Consider the following 22,500-nt stretch of genomic DNA (forward strand, 5'->3'; position numbering starts at 1 on the left):
AAACGACTTAAAGTATCCTGAGTGAATAAACCGGACGGGAGATAGACACAGATGGTCCCTTATTCTTCAGTTAACAACCAATTCGTGCGGTTGTACACTTAGCGTACATTATGACGGTTGTTTACTTACCATACATTTTTCATTTATTAAGTAACGGAACACAACACACACCGAATTTGTACATACATACATGCATGCATACATAGATACATACATACATACATACATACATACATACATGCATACATACACACATACACACATTTATATATACATACCTACGTACGTTAATGCAGACAATCGGAGGCGCAATGGCCCAGTGGTTAGGGCAGCGGACTCGCGGTCATAGGATCGCGGTTTCGATTCCCAGACCGGGCGTTGTGAGTGTTTATTGAGCGAAAACACCTATAGCTCCACGAGGCTCCGGCAGGGGATGGTGGTGATCCCTGCTGTACTCTTTCACCACAACTTTCTCTCACTCTTACTTCCTGTTTCTGTTGTACCTGTATTTCAAAGGGCCGGCCTTGTGTCACGCTGAATATCCCAAGAACTACGTTAAGGGTACACGTGTCTGTGGAGTGCTCAGCCACTTACACGTTAATTTCACGAGCAGGCTGTTCCGTTGATTCGGATCAACCGGAACCCTCGTCGTCGTAACCGACGGAGTGCTTCCATCCAATGCATACAATCGTTTCGAACAGCGATATTAAAATCATGCAAATTCATGGTTGAATAAAAATAATTGAATTAGTTCAATTAATTTAATTATATATTACTGTGCTTATCAATGCGAGACGTATAAACAATTTTTTTTTTTTTACAATGGACTTGATAAAGGAAGTAGCAGAGTAAGATTTTGGAGATTCATATTTATTCTTATGAGACAGAATGAAGAGGTGTGAATACGGGATACCTTTCCATAAATTCGCAACACACCATATACAAGTATTCTTTTCATATTCGCAAACTTACACCAGTAAGCTACCAGCAAAATATGAAGACTCTATATTAGAAATTTTTTTTGGAATCCTTCAGATTAAAGGACGAAATTTAATCCAACCTTTTTACACACACACACACACACACACACACACACACACACACACACACACACACACACGCACACACATAAACTGAATAAACAGAGTCAATAGGAAGGAGTACGTTTAGATAGCTATTTAATAAACACTACACACGTTTCGATACAACATAGATCCACATATACACAGGATTTAAATTAATAAACGGTTTACCTGTATAATGGGACCAGTTGTATCTCCTCAGGTGACATATAATGTGTTAGCTTCAAAGTCAAAGATTTACTTACGGGGACAACGATTACATCCTGAGGAGATGCAACTGGATGCCGTTATACAGGTAAACCGTTGCTTAATTCAAATCCTGTGTATATGTGGATCTATGTTAGTATCGAAACTTGTGTAGTGTTTAAATAGCTGTCTCAACGTACTTCTTCCTGTTGACTCTATTTATTCGATGTTTATTTTTCACACACGATGAATGCCTAAGCCTAGACTTCGAACACTACCGGTTATTTAGTAATTCTAAGGGTGAACGAACTCTATTTTGTACTCTAGTACGCTCCTAACAGAATACACTTTAAATATATATATCAAAATGTAACCACATGTGGATCGTTGGAGATCTTTTCCCTCCCGTTTTCCTTTTCTCTTGGACTTTCTTCCGTCTCCTGTTTCTGACGAAGAGCTTTGCTCGAAATGTAAAACTACTTTACTTTCCTTCCCTGAGCGACTGCTAATACTTTGCATGTGCCACGTCCTCGCGTTGTTATTTTTTCCCTTGTGTTTGCTCTTCGTTTTGTTTGAAGATTTACTATATCTATCTATCTATCTATCTATCTATCTATCTATCTATCTATCTATCTATCTATCTATCTATCTATCTCTCTCTCTCTCTCTCTCTCTCTCTCTATATATATATATATATATATATATATATATATGCATACATACATATATACATGCATACAGACACACACACACACAAATATATATATATATATATATATATTACATTTATTTATTTGTTTGTTTGTTTGGATGTGTGTGTATGTATGCATGCATGTGTGTATGTGTGTAAAAATAAACGTCTCTTAGTTTAAGAACATTAAAAACCCATCTATTACAATTTTCATATGACGTTGTACTCTAAGATTAACAAATTAATCATTATTGGAATATATGATCGCAAATTAGAAGAATCGTTAGGTTGTCTGATATATCATCCCGCGCGACATACTCTTTCTGGCTGTTCGAGTCTGAGTTCCGATCCCATTGAGGTCGACTTTGACTTATAATTTTTTTAGGGTCAATGAAATACAAGCCAAGGACAGTCGAACTGTGGTAATAATAATGAAAAAAAAAAAGTATCAGACGAGAGGCATTGCAATATCCCTTCTGGTTCTTTGCTGTTCTGATTGCAGTGGCTCCGACGACACGTGCATGCCACATACATACATACATACATAGATGCATACATACATACATACATACATACATACATACATACATGCATACATACATGCATACATACATACATACATACATACATACATACATACATACATGCCTACACACATGCATACATACATACATACATACATATATACATACATACATGCATGCATACATACATATATACATACATACATACATGCATACATACATACATAGATGCGTACATACATACACACATACATACATACATAAATACATACATACATACATACATGCATACATACATAAATACATACATAATACATACATACATACATACATACATACATAATACATACATACAATAAATACATGCATGCATATTTATCTACTATGAATTTTTTAAATTTTGAACTCTCATCCAACATATTGTATGAATATGAAATTGTTAATCGATTCGAACAATTCTTTATGGAATCCTTTACCTTGAATTTTTATCTCTTTATTTGTCACTCTTGCATTCGGTACCTGAACCCAACGTACATGATGCATAGTTTTCAAATATGACATTTAAGGGTAGTTTTGTTCACTGATTTATAAATTTATATATTTAGTTCGTTGTGTGTTTAAAATTATGCTTTGGAACTTGTATTGATTGCCTGGATGTTCCTTCTATAATTTCCTAATTCTTTACTACCCACAAGGGGCTAAACACAGAGGGGACAAACACGGACAGACAAATGGATTAAGTGCGTAACTGGTACTTAATTTGTCGACCCCGAAAGGATGAAAGGCAAAGTCGACCTGGGCGGAATTTGAACTCAGAACGTAACGGCAGACGAAATACGGCTACGCATTTCACCCGGCGTGCTAACGATTCTGCCAGCTCGCCCTATAGTTTCCCTTATCCTACATACATACATACATGCGTGCATGCATGCATATATGTATGTGTATATGTATGTGTATATGTATGCATGGATGCATACATGCATATAGTGACATCGGCGACACATGTGTATGCTACATACATGCATATATACATGTGTGCCTACATACATACATATATACATGTGTGCATGCATGTATGCATGTATGTATGTATGTAAGCATAGATGCATGTATGAATGTATGTATACATACATATGTATTGTATATATATATGTGTGTGTGTGTGTGTGTGTGCGAATATGTGTCTTTGTCGTTGTGTTTGTCATCCACACCACTTCATAACCGGTGTTGTTTTGTTTACATCACCATACATTAGCGGTTCGGTATAACAGACTGATAGAATAAATATCAAATTTCGAAAAAACAAAAAAGCACGAATACTGGGGAAACTTTTCGAGTAAAACCTTTGAAGGTAGTGCCCCAGCATGGTCACAGTCCAGTAATCATACTGTATTGGTCCTTAATCTAGCTCTTGGACAATATCCATGAGGTGGAATGACAGGTATGCATTCCTGAAAAACTCCTGGTTTAGTCTGAAGAAGCATTATTTAGGTTTGTACGTTGGTGAAAAACTTCCAAAGTACAGAACCTTCGACTCTAAAGACAGGAAGGCCCCGAAAGATCTGATGTGATAGATAAAGGTAAAAGTATTTGAATAATAACAGAAACCTTTCTAAACGGTTGATGTTGGAGGCTCAAATATGTTTCTTTATTGACCATACTGGGCTGAACACAGAGGGGACAAAATAGAGCTTTTCTTTTTGGGAAGAAAAAAAAAAGTGGGTCGAATTCCGATCAAAAATGATCGTGGAAAAAAATAGGGGGCCGATCAATAGGGCTCGTGTATCACAGAAATGTCATGATGTAAAAGGGAAACAGATTAGGTTTATCAGTGGAAAGAAAAGCCTACGGAAAAGACCACGGTAACCTTGGGCAATAATGTCATGCAAAAAAAAAATACATTACAGTAAGTGACTCTTTTTTCCTTTCTTTTTTTTTGGTTCATAATATTATGCTCAAGCTGGCTCCGTCATTCACACGTGGCATCCTTGCTACGTTCACCCATCATTTTTTGAAACATTTACTAGACAAAACTTCTCTCTCTACTCTCACCTTCCTCTTCAAGTGAGTAACCCTCTATTTTAAATTTTTCCGGGTTCATAGGATTATGTTCAAGGTGGCTCCGTCATTCATACATGTCATCCTTGCTACATCCATCCATCTTTTTTTGAAATATTCTCTAGACAAAATTTTCCTCTCTACTCTCACCTTCCTCTTCAAGTAATACTTGAAGAAGTTGATGAGAGATTTACCAGAGAGGAAAGTGTTTGTTTCTAGACCTTTCAGACGCGTCCACCATGTGTACAATGTGTACAAATAATACGGAAAAAATAAATGAATAGATATCAGGGTAGTAAAAATTTCACGTAAGTACCAAGAATGTTATAGCCCACTTAAAAGGTAGGGTTTAGTGAAATGTGTTTCTATAACAAATAAATAAAGAAATGAAGTTAAAGGCAGGTGTTATTCAAATCTTTATACTTTTCTGACATATGTTTCGAAGAAAACATTGGTATTATTCTGGAGGGAATAAAATGATGTAAAACATTACGATTTTCTCATCAGCAAAGGAAAAGTCATTTTAACTGAATGTGATGACTGCGTATATGTATGTATGTATGTATGTATGTATGTATGTATGTATGTATGTATGTATGTATGTATGTATGTATGTATGTATCTATCTATCTATCTATCTATCTATCTATCTATCTATCTTCTATCTGTGTGTACGCACGCCGCTATATGTATATATAAATATAAAAAATGGAACAAAAGCGCAGTAGAGGACAATAAAACATTCGGACAGATAGACGTATTTACTGTCCGAATGTTTTATTGTTCCCTTTTGCGTTTTTGTTCCATTTTACATATATCTGTTATACCTGTATTTCATACGGCCAACCTTGTCACACTCTGTGTCACGCCGAATCTCTCCAAGAACTACGTTAAAGGTACATGTGTCTGTGGAGTGCAGGCTGTTCCGTTGATTGGATCAACAGGAACTCACGTTGCCGTAGCCGACAGAGTGCCGTAGTAATATATATATATATATATATATATATATATTATATATATATATATATATATATATATATATATATATATATAATATATATATATATATAATATATATATATATGTATTATATATAAATGTAATAAAATACATCTAATATAGGATAAAATTTTTCGAAAAAATTTCTATTAATGGCCAGCATATAAAAAATACCTTTAAAGGTTAAACTTATAAACAACTAATAAACAAGGGCAAAAGAAAAATTCTAATGCAAAATGTGCCGAAATTAGACAAATCGTCAATAACCATATAATTTATCACTATAAGAACGCGTCTCGAAGTAAGCCGACATAAATTTCTAAAAAATTCCATTATTATCGTATCGGTCCCAATTTCAGAGTTAATTCATAAGAATTTCCTCCTTCATAAGAATTTTGCCCTTGTTTATAAGTTCTTTATAAGTTTAACCTTTAGAGGTATTTTTTAATATACTGGTCATTGATACAATTTTTTAAGAAAAATTTTATCCTATATTAGATGTAAATTTAACAGTGTTCACTTCCGGACTCTCTCACTCTATGAGAGGTGTGCAGGAGAATTTCTATTTTGGATATATTTGGGGTACTTAATTGTGCTCATGACTTAGTGTTTGCTTCTTTCAAGGGTATAAGTAAGTATTTCATTTATTTCTTACCGCATTTATCGCTGACGAGGAGAAAATTCTTATGAATTAACTCAGAAATTGGGACCGATACGATAATAACGGAATTTTTTTACAGTAAACAGTCTGCTCAATACCACAGATTTGCTTGTCAGTTGTTTGACCTTAACCAGTTGAGCATGTCTCTTAGTGGCTGACTATAAGTGCATCACTGATCACGAGCAGAAGTAGTGGGGAGGCATCATAGTCATATGTTGAGAGGAATTCTTTAGGATTTGACTAATTCCCCTTTGGAAACATTGGTGTTTCGTTTATCATCCTTAAACAAACCTTATTCAAGGACCTTTTGAGCAGGATGGGCTACTTAACCCCTTACCCGGCAGAAACGAATATATGCGTTTTGACCGAAATCGCTTTTTTCTATCTCTGGCGAGTTAACTCGTCAAAAGATAGACTCGCCAAAATCGACAGCAAATGAGTTCCTTCGTCTAAAAACGGGTTAACTTGTTTCTGCCCAAAGCGGTAATTTAAAATCAATATTATTGAATTAAAATTCATAATAAATAAGGTTTGAAATATACCTCGAAATCACCATTCAAAACATAGTAAAATAAAACAATTAAAAAATATGTCTGAAAAAATACATTTATTTTCAAAATAATTGTTGGGTAAGGGGTTAACCTGAAGAAAATTCTAACTGGGTCTCCACCTGTGAATCATGCGCTGTTTACCTTGATATAAGATCACTTTGTCGCGCACATATGGTTGTGATATAAGTGCCTGGTGTACCCTTATCAGACGTAGTCATGATGGGTATATTGGGCTTCGTATATTTGTACCCTAGTGCCACTTTGATGGTATGCGCTGCTCTCTCACTCAATAATAATAATAATAATAATAATAATAATAATAATAATAATAATAATAATAATAATGATAATAATAATGATAATAAAAATAATAGGTTATTCAGAGTAGATCAGAAGAGATTCTATAAAGAAATAAATGGATAGTGTACCGATAAAAAGTTGATACCAGATAACAATGAAAGTCAAAGGTTTTGGAGTGACATCTGGAGCAAAGACAAAGAGCAGAAGAAGGATGCTGAGTGGTTGCAAGAACTGAAACAAACAGTAGTCTGTCCAAACCAGGCAGAACTAGTCATTTCAGTTAGAGACGTGAAGGCAAAAACAGAGAAAAAAAATGGGTAACTGGAAGGCTCCGAGACTAGATGGAATTGAAAGCTACTGAATCAAAAGATTTGGTGAATGTCATGCACGAATAGATGCACAACTCAACACCTTGTTAAATGCCGACCAAGTAACATCAGAGTGGTTGACATTGGGTAATACAGTGCTGTGCCGAAAAACATCGAAAAAGGCAATTCGGTAGAAAATTACCGGCCGATATCCTGTTTGCCACTTATGTGGAAATTATCGACTGGAATACTCGCAGAATCAATGTACGAACATCTGGAACATCTGCCACATGAGCAGAAGGGTTGCAAGCGTAAGTTCAGAGGTACCAAGGATCAACTCCTGATAGAGAAAACTGTACTTAGAGACTGCAAGAGGGCGAAAAGTACCTTAGCCATGTCATGGATCGACGTAAGGTGTACAATATGATCCCACACTCTTGGATAATGGAATATATGAACCTATTTGGTATTGCATCGAAAGTTGAACGATCGCTTGAGAAAAGTATGGCGAATTCGCGGACAGACCTGACAGCGTACGAAAGAAGTTTAGGGACTGTAGAAATCAGGAGGGACATGTTCCAAAGGGACTGCCTGTCCCCACTGATCTTTGTACTGCGCTTGAAACCACTAACATTGATTCTGAGGAAAGTAAAAGCTGGGTATGTATTCAAAAGCTGCCAACAAAAAGTCAACCATTTGTTATTCATGGATGACCTCAAACTTTATGGTAAAGATGAATTCCAAGTCAGTTCCCTCGTTGATACAGTGTATATTTTCAGTGCTAATATCATAATGGAGTTCGGACTAAGAAAGTGTGGTGTGTTAGTCTTGGAGAGAGGCAAAATCAAATGTATGGACGGGATAACGATACCGTCGGTGGAGGTTATGAAGCAGATAGAAGATACAGGCTAAAAGTACTTGTGGATTTTGTAAATGGATAAATTGATGGAGAAAGAAATGAGAAAAAATTAAGGTGGAGTACTTGCACAGACTGAGACTGATCCTTAAGTCGAAATTAAACTGACGGAATAAGATTGAAGCTGTCAACACCTGGGCGGTTTCACTCCTTAGATATGGAGCAGGGGTAATCGCATGGACAGCAGATGAAGTAAACAGCTTAGACAGAAAGTCAAGGAAGTTGCTAACTAGATATGGGACACTCCACCCAAAAAGTGACACAGTCAGACTGTATGTACCAAGAAAAAGCGGGGGAAGAGAACTTATTGGATGCGAACACAGCATTAGAGCAGAAGAAAGCAACATAGCATGGTATGTAAAATATCCCACAGAACTGTCATTATTGGAAGTAGGAAGGTCAGGCTTGTGTAGGATGAAAAATTGCAAAGATAAAGCACTATATAAGAAATTGAAAACGAATGAAACTGAAAATAGGTGGGTAAAGAAAAGAATGCATAGACAATTCCATAGAGATGTTGAAGACAGACAGAAAAAAAGATGGCTCTGGATGACTAAACACGATTTAAAACTGGAACGGAGGCTCTAAACTGTGCTTCTCAAGATCAAGCATTAAGAACCAATTACATCAAATACAGAATAGACAACACATCAGAAAGTGATAAGCGCAGAAATTTTGGACAAAATGGTGAAACCGTATGGCATATTAACAGTCAATGAACGCCACTAGCCCAGAAGGAATATAAGAGACGTCATGACAATATAGCATTGGACACTTTGCAACAAGTATGGACTTGACAGAGCAAAAATTGGTGCGAACATAAACCCGAAGGCATCATCGAAAATGATAATACAAAGATCCTATGGGATTTTATGATTCAGTGCGACCATGAGATAGAGAATACCAAACGAGACATAGTGTTAGTTGAGAAGGAAACGATGCTGGATCATAGATATAGCATGCCCAGCTGACAACAAAGTATGCGATAAGGAAGAAAGGGAAGTCGAGAGATTTGACAGGTTAGCTTGGGAAGTTAAGCAGTTGTGGTCGATGAAAATGTTGGTAGTAGTACCAATAATTGTCGGAGCCCTGGGGACAGTGAGTAAAATTCATGAGAAGTACATGGAACAAATAGGGGCTGCTATAAGGGTGGAGCACTTGCAGAAAGCAGCACAGCTTGGAACCGCTCGAACACTCCGGATGGTGCTCGAAAAATAAGGGGTGCTACCTTAGTTCACTGGTAGTGAACAGCTGACACCGTAGTACATCTCCAGTGTTAGAATCTGTGCAAAGTCAATAAAATAATGATGATGATAATAATAATAACAACAGCAACAGCAACAACAACTGACTGGAACATGTACATGTTTTTGTCTTGATATAAAAGATGGGATATAGCAAATATTCTGCTCAATACCGCAGATTTACTTGTCACTTGTTTGACCTTAACTAGTTGAGCATGTCCCTGGTAGCTGATGATATGTAAATCTCTGATCACAAGCAGAAATAGTTGGAGAGTATCATAGTCATGTATTGAGAGGGATTCTTTGGAGTTTGAATAATTCAACTCTGGAACCATGGGTGTTCCATCCAACACCCTTAAACCACTTTTATTCAGGGACCTTTTGAGCGGTATGGGCTACTCGGCCTTAAGAAAATTCTAAATGGGATCCACTTGCAAGGTCATTTGCTGTTTATCTTGATATGAGATCACTATGTTGCGCACATATGGTTGTGATGCATATGCCTGGTCTACCCTTATCAGACGGGTAGCCATGATGGGTGTACTAGGCTTCGTATATTTTATCGCAGTGTCACTTTGATGGCATGTGCTACTCTCTCACCCAATGACAATAATAATAATAATAATAATGATAATAATAATAGAACTGGTAGTTGTAGTGGTAGTGGTTGTGGTAGTAGTGGTAGTGGTAGTAGCATTATTATTATTATTCAGTAGTTTATTATTATTATTATTATTATTATTATCATTATTATTATTATTAGTAGTAGTAGTAGTAGCAGCAGCAGCAGCAGTAGTAGTAGTAGTAGTAGTAGTAGTAGCAGCAGCAGCAGTAGTAGTAGTAGTAGCAGCAGTAGCAGCAGTAGTGGTAGTAGACGTAGTTGTTTATTTCTACTTTTAACAAAGGGCCATCTGCTTATTAATTTCATCGACCCCAGCATTTTCTCAAGCACTCAACCAAATCTGATATCTGCTGCTTTATGTCATTTTTTATTCCTTATCGGTACAAGGTCACATATTTTTTCAGAGAGTCGGATTATTAATTGAATGGCATGACCTCAGTACCTGAGTGAGGTACATATCAATCATTGCTGGAGATATGAATGAAAGAGAAAGTGTACTCTGACACCATTTTCACTAAGAATACAAAAAGGTATATCACATTCAGTCCGATTTAGTACTGTTCCTAATTTTACACCACCGTGACAATAATAACGATAATAATAATAACCAAAAAGAAAATGTACGTAGTAACTTGTAAAATGAAAATGTGCATAACTTGTATAAAGAAAATACATGGGTGATAATAGGAATGCTAGGCATAGAAAATATTTTGAAAAACGAAGACGTAAAACACATGCCAAGGTCTATAACTCGACATGTCAAAAAAGAACAAAAGCACTGCTACACGCAGCTTACGTCCTACGCAATATGTATTCAATTCAATAGCAACTCTTTCTGCACATTTCACACAAGGCATTCTCTACGCAGCTATCACTCAATAAATAACTTGTAAAATATATACATTTCACAATCACCACTTATAAATAAAAGCAGAGAGTGCTGATCAAAAACCTAAATACACTGCTAAAATAAAGTTTTATAATGTAATTGATAAAGTAGATAAGTATCAATGTTAAACTCCTTTCTAAATGGTATAACACTCCTTTTTCCCTTCTATGCAGCAGTAATGCCGTTATGTATACATTCGATCAAGATTTTGCAATAAACTGGTCTTAACTATTTTACCCAAATTTGCAGTATCCTCTTCTTTAAATTCGTTCTTCTAGCAGTTGGAAAACACGACTTTCAAGTCTTACTCTTTCCACTTCGAATGGTTACCGCCAGAGGGACGAAGGAAGGATGAGTGAGACGTCTTAATGCCCGATGTACAGGGCAACTGTACTGGGGGTCTAAGTCTAAGACTAAAACTCCTTTAAAGGTTTTTCCATCACGCTTAGTATTTGTTTTTTTAGGACATCTTGCCACAAAGTGCGACCTAGTGGCTTCGATTCACGGACTGGGCGGTGCGCTGTGCTCATGAACAAAACACTTAATTTATCCAGTTGCAGGTGAGTAACTCCAGGACAGACAGACGCCTTGTCCAAGGGGAAAGTTGTGATCTCGGTCACTTACACAGCATGGAAACAGGGTAACCGACCCCTATGAGTAGTGGGACTCGAGACAATAATGCTCAGAAGCTACGTTGTCAATGAATTCAAGTCTACCTGCAATCGACGTCTCATTGTTTTGGTGGCGCGTTCTACTATTGTTGGCCACTGTTCTTCCATGGAACTATAAGATGTAAATGGATATACTACGCAGAGACGATGAATCATAAGGTTAGTTTGAAACGCTGTGATCGAGATTCTAATCTGCCGAATTCTATAATTTGTTGAAAAGTCACCAATCAATCAATCAGTCAATCAATCACCATATATATACTGAAGCCGTCAGTAAAAAAATGCGGAAGACCCTGCTGTGGGATATGCGTCAATTTAATTGAGGGATCAGAGTTCTCCTTCAAACAGGGACAACGTTTCACAGTGAAAAGTAGCTTCACATGAGCTTCGGGGAACCTGATATATGCACTAACCTGCTTTGAGTGTCAAGAGCAATACATAGACCAAACAAAAACAGTCTACGTGAAAGGATGGCTCTGCATAGATCCCAGATCCCAGATCAACATTCCCCAAAACAGAAAAATAGCATTTAACCAACACATCGATATTTGCGCCAATAACAAAAATCTAAGTTTCAGAATTTTTCTCCTCTACCAATTCAGGGACGATACAACCTGCAGCTAACGAATTAGTAAAGAAACTCTCTTTATTACAAAATACAAACCCCTTTTGAACGCACAAACGACTTATCCACTACGGCCTTCGAATAACTCAAACACGCGCAAATTTTACAAATGATACATTCAAGAGACATCCAAGAATTCATTAAAAACAGTCTCAATCACTGCTATAAAACACAACGATCCACATTTAGGTCACTTGACCATTTTACATCCTACTACTATCATACCATCCCGCATTCCCTTATCATTATCTCTTCTTCTCTTTCTCCTTCTTCTTCTTCGTCTTCTTCCTCTCCGCCACCCTCCTTCTTTACTTTACTACTAGTGCAATATTATAAACAATACAGTCAAAAGAGATGTCTCAAGAATTCAATCACTACTACCATCCACAGAAAGTCACTTTCAGGGCACTTGGCCATTTATCATCCTACTACTATCATAGCAAACCCCGCATTATTCTCCTCCTCCTCCGTCTTCTTCTTCTTCTTCTTCTTCTTCTTCTTCTTCTTTTTCTTCTTCTTCTTCTTCTTCTTCTTCTTCTTCTTCTTCTTCTTCTTCTCTTCTTCTTCTTCTATACGAGAATTTATCATTAATCACGACAATTGTTTCTACACATCTAGCACCGATCCTTCACGGGCGGGGCACTCAATAACTGGTTCCTTTACTTGTTTCAGTTATTAGACTGCGGCCATGCTGGGGTACTGCTTTGAAGAATTTTAGCCGAACGAATCAACCCTAGTACTCATACTTTTTTTAAAGCATGATACTTACTCTATCAGTCACATTTGTCGAACCGCTAAGCTACGGTGACCTAAACACACCATTACTGATTATCAAGCGGTGGTGGGGGACAAAGACAGACATAACACAGCTTGTACATGCAATATTACTATTTTCTCTTTTATTACTACCAGCACCGCCCACTCAACAATTACTACCCCCATCACACAACCACACCACTACCATTGCTACCACCACTACTGCCATCGCCACACCACTGTCGTCATTCACTCCCACCATCACCACCACAACTACCACCAGCATTACCACTACTCCCCACCAACACAACGGCGGGAATCCCATTCTGAAGTAAACATAAAAATACGCTGAATGGTTCTTTTGTTCAATAACATGTGGCGTTCTTACCTTATTTATTCGCTGACGTATTCACTGTTTCATTCATAGATTTCATTTCCATTCATTCATAACATTCCATTCTGTTTCACACAAACAACCAGCCAACCAACCAACCAACCGACCGACCGACCGACCAAACATCGGAGCAGCAAACTCTCAAACTTAAAAAAAATTTCCAGGTATGCCTGGGTGGTTAAGAAGCTTGGGAAAGTGACTTCTACAACCACAGGCCAATCAATGCCTTGGGAACGAATTTGATTGACGGAAACCGTACAGAAGCCTGTCGTTTGTATGTGCTTATGTGTGTGTGTTTATATGTGCGTATATATATATATATATATATATTATATATATATATGTATGTATTTATTATGTATATATATATATAAATAGGTGAATGAATTATCCTATGTTTATAGTCATATATATATATATATATATATATATATATATTATATAAATATAGATATATATATATATATATATATGTATATATATTATGTATGTATTTATATATATTATATTATATATATATATATATATGTATGTATAATATATATATGGATTTATATATGTATATATATATATATATATATATTATATACATATATATATACACATATAAAATATAATATATATATATATAGTATAATATATATGTATGTATGTATGGGTATATATATATATATATATAGATATATATATATATATATATATATATATATATATATATATATATGTATATATCTGCATATGTGTGTGTCATCGTGTCCATGTTTGTCCTCGCTACGGCAGGAAAGGAAATACTGGAGGTTGTAAATGAGTGCGCGCCAGGGAAGGAGTTTAGACCGAAGAAAGGTTATGAGAGGAGGTGAGACGTGTGGGGAGGGACGACGTGAATCTGGCTGCACCCAAGAACAGAAACCATTATACGTAGCAGGGGTAGGTAAAAGTAGAGGAAGAAACAGCGCGCAAATAGATCAGGGGCTGGCGAGTGCCCGCGAGTGACTTTATGTCACTCAGTCGTATTTTCTTTCTCTGGATGCGGTCAGGGATGCTTGTATGTACATTCGTAGCATCATCACAAGTGTGAGATTAATACTCCATAGGATCTCATCGGAGCTTTGAAGAGTATCAATAATTGTTAAAAAAGGCAAAGTTACCTTCTCGAGTCATGTCGACTCATAAGAGCCGGTTTCCTGGTTTCAGTGGCATATAAATTCCCCTCCTGGACGGGACGCCGGTCTTTTTTTGCCAGCTGAGAGGATTGGAGCAACGTGAAATGAAGTGTTTTGCTCAAGAACACAATCGATTTGCCCGGCCCAGGAATCGAAACCACAATCTTAAGATCTTGTGTCCAACACCCTAATCACTAAGCCACGCGCCTGCAAACCAATAATTGTCGGAGCTGGCAGAATCGTAATTATGTCAGACAAAATGCTGAACGGCATTTCTTCCAGCCCATTACCTTCTGATTTCAAATACCAGTAAGGTCAACTTTGCCTTTCGTTGTTTCAGGATCAATAAAATAATGGACCAATCAGCTACTGGCGTTGAAGTAATCGACTAGCTCCCTCCTGTAAAAATTTCTGGTCTGGAATCCTGCAACGGACAGGCTTTCCGTCCACAAGGAATGTTGTGGTTGCTTTTAAGCCATATAAACCGGGTATCTGGCCTTATAGGTCCTAGAACTCAAGAAGAATGTATCTTTTGGTTTTGAAGAGAAGGGCCGCTGAGATTCTATCCTAGGAAGTGCTTTCGCCATGAGAGATCGTCAGTGATAGTGAGGCCCAACTATTGAAGTGATTGTGAAGGCTTCTAGTTGTGTACTACTCAGGAATAAGGGGCGAGGGCAGTGAAGTTTTCTTGATATGAGTAACATTTTTGTTTCTGTCCTCTGAGGGATGATATAGTTGTAAAGTCTATATACAATGCTATCCGAAGGAAGGGTTGGCATGACGTGTACGTCAAGGGTGAATCAGGACCAGTTTGCATTCATGCCTTTAATAACAAGGAATACTGGTGGAACACTCCAATAAAAACAGAAATTCGGTTCTAACATAACATATATGATATTTTCTGTAGGACAGAAAACAAAAGTCATGCACTGTTGTAGAGGGCAACTGTTTAACGAATGTAAATGTACTATCAAAAGTTCAAGAAAATGACAAGATTTATGGTGAATTAATGCAGCTCTTGTATTTATGGTGAATTAATGCAGCTCTAATATTTTGTTTGTACCTTTCCTCATATGTGCATTAGGCTCTGTACCTACAAATTTACACAAAAACCTAGAAGTGCTAGATTTTTCAAGGAACGACCAAGAGACACTGACGCAGATTCTACAAATTTAATCAATTAACAGCACAGTGAATATTTGTAAGACGTTTCAAAGATTTCCCATCTGAGATGTACACACTCAGCATGGACAGCTCAACCAACACACCAACTCAACAACATATTTACAAACAGTGAAAGACTCTGAACTCAAAAAGTCATGTTGCTTTATTGGCGCTGGCTTGAAGTCTCTTAAGAAGAATTAAAAGAAAAACAAAAATATATTGTATAATCTTAATATATGTTATGTATCATATATATATATAACTTAACTTAGAAAGGTTTTGGCCAGTATTGGCCCAGGTCATGTCTAACTTAATAGCACCACCTGGCGAAGTCTTTCAATCAGGATTTGGGAACCAAGGCCCATTCGAGCAGAGAGTTATTGTTTGCGGAGATATATCCGAGTGTGGGTGGTTTGTCCGGGACTGTTTGAAGGAATTTGTCCAAAGTCTTCTTGAATTCTGTGTGGTCAGTTTCTGTTTTGACGTGTCCTGGTGTAATGTTGAAGAGAGCGGGTCCAATTGAGGTGAAATAATTGAGCCGTATTGTTGTTATGAGATGCGATTTAGATTTTTGTTGTGGACGGATAGAACGTGGTCCAAGCCTTGGATGTATTTTGAAGGTGATGCCAACATCATTTGGACAGTGCTGATGGAATATTTTCCACATCATACAGATAATGTTGCGTTCACGGCGTCGTTGGAGTGAATACAGTTTCAGCTTTTGGAGTGAATACAGTTTCAGCTTTTCTAGTCGACCCCAGTAGTCGAGGTCTATATATATATATATATATATATATATATATTGGAAGGTTTGGAGATGATGTACAGGTATTATATATTAGGAGAAATGAGGTAATCAGAAGATCGGATGGTTTATATTTACAGATATTTATTTATATATTACATTTTTTACATATATATCATATCAAATTGATACACTCTTTGCAAACATTAGCGCAAACATTATTTTCAAATCAAAATAAGTTCCTTCGGAACTTATTTTGATTTGAAAACCCCACTAGAATGGGAGAAAGCGCTATGTTTTGCAAAGAGTGTATCAATTTGATATGATATATATGTAAAAAATGTAATATATAAATAAATATCTGTAAATAAAACCATCCGATCTTCTGATTACCTCATTTCTTCTAATATATATATATATATATATATATATATATATATAATATATATATATATATATATATATATATATATTATATATATATATATACATATATATACACACATACATATATATACATACATATATACACATACATATATATATATATATCCATGCACACACACGCACGCACACACATACATATATATATATATATATATATATTATATTAATTAGAGATGAAACCACTATTAGGCAAGTCAACAGTGAAAAAACATAAGCCAATACATAAAAATTAATTTAAAATATAAAAGTTAAAATAAAAATTATTTAAATAATTTAAACTTATAAATTTATATATATATATACAATATATATATATATATAATGTATGTATGTATATTTTTATATTTATATATTATTTATTAATTAATTATTAATCAATTAATTATTAATTTATTATTTTTTTTTAAATATTAAAAGTATTAAAAGTTTAATAAAAGATAAAGAGTATATATAACAAAGTTAAGTTGTAAGATACTGCACGAGTGGAAATATATATGAAAGAAGGTTTGAAAATGTAATTTTAAAGCTGTTTATTCACTTGACCGGTTTCACATTTTTAGAAAAAGATTGTCAAGAGTAAAATGTAAAGCTTTATATAAGCTTTGTTGTGTTAAGGACTGGTTGTCACAAAAATATTACAATACATATATACACTCTTTGATGATAATACTGTGTATGTATATATATACTACCAAACAAACATGATTTGTATTGAGCTCCTAATACATTTTGTTGAATATTTTCTTAAATGCCTTCATTGTAAACTGTTTTTAACATTTTTTATTATTATTATTATTATCAAAGAATGTATATATGTATTTTATAACTTTTGTGACAACCAGTCCTTAACACAACAAAACTTATACAAAGCTTTACATTTTACTTTTGACAATCTTTTTCTAAAAAAGTGAAATCAGTCAAATGAATAAACATCTTTAAAATTGCATTTTCAAACCTTCTTTCATATATATATATAAGCGCAGGTGAAGCTGTGTGGTAAGAAGCTTGCTTCTCAACCACTTGGTTTTGGGTTCAGTCCCACTGCGTGGCACCTTGGGCAAGTGTCTTCTTCTATAGTCTCAGGTCCACCACAGCCTTGTGAGTGGATTTGGTAGACGGAAACCGAAATGAAGCCCATTATATATATGTATATGCTTAAGTGTGTGTGTCTGTGTCTGTCTCCCCATCATCGCTTGACAACTGATGTTGGTGTGTTTACACCCCGTAACCCTGGCGGTGAGGCAAAAGAGACCGATAGAATAAATACTAGTCTTACAAAGAATAAGTCCTGGGGTCGATTTGTTCGATTAAAGGCCGTGCCCAGCATGGCTGCAGTCAAATAACTCAAACAGTAAAAAATATAATATATATATATAATGTACATTATATATATATATATAATATATATATATATATATATATATATATATATATATATATATTATATATATTATATACATATAATGTACGGACCGGGCTGCGTGTTTGTGTTCTTGAGCAAGGCACTTTATTTCACGTTGCTCCAGTTCACTCAGCTGTAGAAATGAGTTGCGACGTCACTGGTGCCAAGCTGTATCGACCTTTGTCTTTCCTTGGATAACACTGGTGGCGTGGAGAGGGAGGCTGGTATGCATGGGCGACTGCTGGTCTTCCATAAACAACCTTGCCCGGACTTGTGTCTAGGAGGGTAACTTTCTAGGTGCAATCCTGGTCATTCGACCGAAGGGGTCTTTACCCTTTACATTATGTGTATAAATGCACACACATGCACACATATACACATGTACACGTACATACATATACATATATATATATATATATAATTATATATATATATATATATATATATATATATATATATATATATATATGATAAGAGAAAAAGAGAGAGAGAGAGAGAGCAAGTAAACAAAACTGTTTCTGACACATAATGTTGATACAAGATACGAAGGGCTGACTAATTTTATACCTATTAGGTTTTATATATATTATATATATATATATAATATATATATGTTTGTGTGTGTGTGTGTGTGTGTGTGTGTGTGCACGCATATATGTGCAGACATTGTATTTATTCTAGTGCAGAACCAGTGATTCGCGACAACTTACTGCTTGAAGGAAAAGAAAAAAAGAAAAAAAAAGTGGCCGCCATGCTTTATTTCTTACTTTTTAAAATATATAAATGCATTAATGAAATTATCTCTTACGTCACTCCTCTTCATATTTATCGTGTGAGGGAAATATTTGCCGCGATGCTCCAAAGCTTGAGCTGAACTAATCTAATCTATTTCTGCTGCTTGACAGGAGTCTGGCTTAAATGGATGCTCGTCGGTGGACAATAAATATAGAGTTTTGTCGGGGGGGGGGAGATCTGTCAGAATACTTGAAGCAACAACCATTGAAATATTATAACTAAAAATATATCGCCGACAAATGTTCACAGAAGAGTAACTAATCTTTTCGAAAGTGAGAATTATTGAGCTTGGTCTACTGTAAATGTTGGTTTTTTGAATCTAGGAACACTTTAGGCAACAAAAAAGTTGTTTTTGGTTTTTAACTCACCTCCGCTCTAATCGACCAGACATGAATATTATCAAAGATGTTCTAACTATGACTGTCCCTCTATATTTATCTGGGTCTACATTATCTAATGGATCATTTATTTAGATATAGTTGGGTTTGATTTAATGAGATTTAGCTTCTATTTCTATTGGGGGAAAGATTACATAGAGCTTCTTTCTTTGGCTCTGTCAGCAAAGAAGTAAAATTCAAAGGAGAAACAAATGATGTACATTGGTGTGTAGCCACGATATGTGTAATCACAAAACTGTCTACTCTTATCACGTTGATATGTCGCCATTTTCAGACCCTTTTATACTCAACTCTCATGTGATTCAAATTCTTATTAATCTCCCAGAAATATAGAAATATGATTCTGTGACTTCGAGTCACAGAAGATTCAGTTATATGTTACTAGTAAGAATTTTTTTTAATGCTTAGAAGTAAATCATAGCATATCAGTCGTCTTGGAAGAATCTTGGACGTGGAATGACATTGTTTTCTGAGAAACAAAGTGACTGAAGAAATATTTGTTTCTAACTTCAGCACAAATCCACAAATTTGTAGCGAGGGGTTCTTCGGATTAATCGACTACTCAGGTCTGTTATAAGCCCTAGGACTCTTAAGGTCGGAGTTTCATCCGGTTTTCATGGAGTATTAGTGACTGAAATTATAACACTTTTATCCTGGTTCGTCGCAGAGTTAACTTCCCAGCTATTCCTGGAACTTATTTACAGACTTGAGAGAAAGAAAATGAAGTGTTTTGCTCAAGAACACAGCACACCTCCCGATTGGGAAATCGAAACCAAGATTTTATCATCGTGAGTACAACACCCATACCACTAGGCCATGCAACTTTTCTTGTACTTACTGAAGCTTATTTCATCGACCTCGGAAGGATAATAGGCAAAGTGAACTTTGGTGGGATTTGAATTCTGAACATTAAGAGCCGAAACTAAATACCGAAAACCATTTGTACGACGCTCTAGCGATTCCGTGCATCTACCGTCTTTAGGTCAAGAAACTTTAAGAATAGATGGTGATGCTTGGCCACATGCTTCGGTGCCAGCCTGAAAGCTGCGTAATGCGTGATGCAATAGAATGGACAGTGCAAGATACCAGAAGAGGAAAACCTAAGATTACTTGGTCGAAAACAATGAGGAGTGAAAGAAGAGATAATGTCTGGGCAGAGGCAGGAACAGAAGACAATACGGAGGAGAATACGCAGAGACCCTCTGGTACCAAGTTATGTTGGAGGGACAATCAGTAACAATAACAAATTGCAGAAAATGTCTTAATTCATAACTAAAGCGTTTGTAAAATTTAGAAGGCTTTCTTTATCATATTCGAGTTTTAGTCATAGTTTTGGTTGCCGAATTTTATGATGTTAATAAGTTCCATACTTTAAAGAAATATGTAGCATCGTATTTAAGCCATCAACGAAGTATTTAAGTAGTATCTAAGGAATCAAGGAAGCTAGTGTTATCTCAGTCTTCTCATTTCCCACTTATATTGAATCACTTGTCTTTTACTTATTCTCAGTGCAAAGGTTCCAATATTTAGTGAAGTGTTTTGACGCTAAAATATGAAAGCTGTAAGTGATTGAATAAAATACGTAGCAATGAGAAAAATGACTGCAGTAAGCTGGTAGGTATATATTTGAATGAAGATGAGATTATATTAAATAATAAAAAAACGAAATACACTGCCTGAATGGAGGTAATGTAAAGCTATATTAGTTATCTTTCCTTTTCATTTCGTCTCGATGCCTCAAATTATAGAGAAATTATAAGAACGGAGAAGAAGTCTTCTGGGCCACATCACAAGCAATATATAATTGAATCATGTATTTTCATTATGAATTAATTTTTCACTTTCATGAAGGAGTGGAGGAATTGTATTGAGGAAAATAAAATTTTCTCAGGGGTGTAAGAGGAACGTGAAGTGAAATGCTTTGATTAAAACTTGAAGCGACAACGCTTACTTGGCACACGGAAAGCTGACATCTCGTTGTGCAGCATTTGCCATTATCGTGCTTTATACATTTGTCTTTTAATTGTCTCAGTCACTGGAGTGCGGCCATGATGGAGCACCGCCTTGAAATGTTTAGTCGAACAAATTGACTCCGGAACTTTTTAATTAAAATTGGTACTTATTCAATCTGTAATTTTTTTTGCCGATCCGCTAATGTTTCGGGGACGTAAACAAGCCAACACCGGTCGTCAAACGATGAGAGAGAACAAACACAAAGACACACACAACAAACAGATACACGCTCACATATGAAAGGCTTCCATACAGTTTCCATCAACCAAATTCCCTCACAAGGTATTCATTGGCCCGGAGTTATGGTGAAGACTAAGGTTCCGCACAGTAAGACTGAACCCGAATCCGCATAGTTGCAAAACGATCTCCTTCACCACACGGCCACGCTTGCGCTTATTTATAGGAGTTTTTTTTCTTCTTCACAAAGTATGCTTGGCTCTACATCGCATCTCTGTTAAGTTGCTGGACTAAATATCTCATAGCCTTACTGATCAAAATGCTTAGCGGTATTTTGTCTGCCGTCACGTTCTGAGTTTAAATTCCGCCCAGGTCGACTTCGCCTTTCATCCTTTCGGGGTCGATTAAATAAGTACCAGGGGTCGATATAATCGACTTAATCCGTTTGTCTGTCCTTGTTTGTACTCTTTGTGTTTAGCCCCTTGTGGGTAGTAAAGAAATAGAAATAGGTATTTCGTTGGACTTTTCATTCTGAGTTCAAATTCTGCCGAGGTTGACTTCGCCTGTCATCATTTCGAGGTCGATGAAATAAGTATCAGTTGCGTACTGGTGTCGATGCCATCGATTTACTTCCTCTCCCGAAATTGCTGGCCTTGTGCCAAAATTTGTAACCGATATTTAGTACTAATATGGCGGCGAGCAGGCAGAATCGCAAC

At 36.1% G+C, this 22,500-nt stretch overlaps 1 protein-coding gene and 2 long non-coding RNA genes across 3 annotated transcripts in view; 1 reads left to right on the plus strand and 2 right to left on the minus strand.

Moving 5' to 3' along the window:
* Positions 1-3,326, minus strand: part of LOC118764476 — an 18,945-nt gene extending 15,619 nt beyond the window's left edge. Inside the window, exon 1 of the long non-coding RNA XR_005000282.1 lies at positions 3,315-3,326. This is a non-coding gene — a long non-coding RNA (uncharacterized LOC118764476). The remainder of the gene's footprint in view (positions 1-3,314) is intronic.
* LOC115214944 (kelch-like ECH-associated protein 1) overlaps positions 1-22,500 on the plus strand; it is a 178,916-nt gene that overhangs the window by 1,092 nt on the left and 155,324 nt on the right. The window lies entirely within an intron of this gene.
* On the minus strand, positions 4,426-4,754 carry LOC118764477. The gene is made up of 2 exons (XR_005000283.1): positions 4,695-4,754; positions 4,426-4,538 (listed from the first exon to the last, which is right to left on the minus strand). It is a non-coding gene; the product is annotated as an uncharacterized LOC118764477 (long non-coding RNA).

This window comes from Octopus sinensis, linkage group LG8 (assembly GCF_006345805.1).
Source record: "Octopus sinensis linkage group LG8, ASM634580v1, whole genome shotgun sequence".
Taxonomy (NCBI): domain Eukaryota; kingdom Metazoa; phylum Mollusca; class Cephalopoda; order Octopoda; family Octopodidae; genus Octopus; species Octopus sinensis.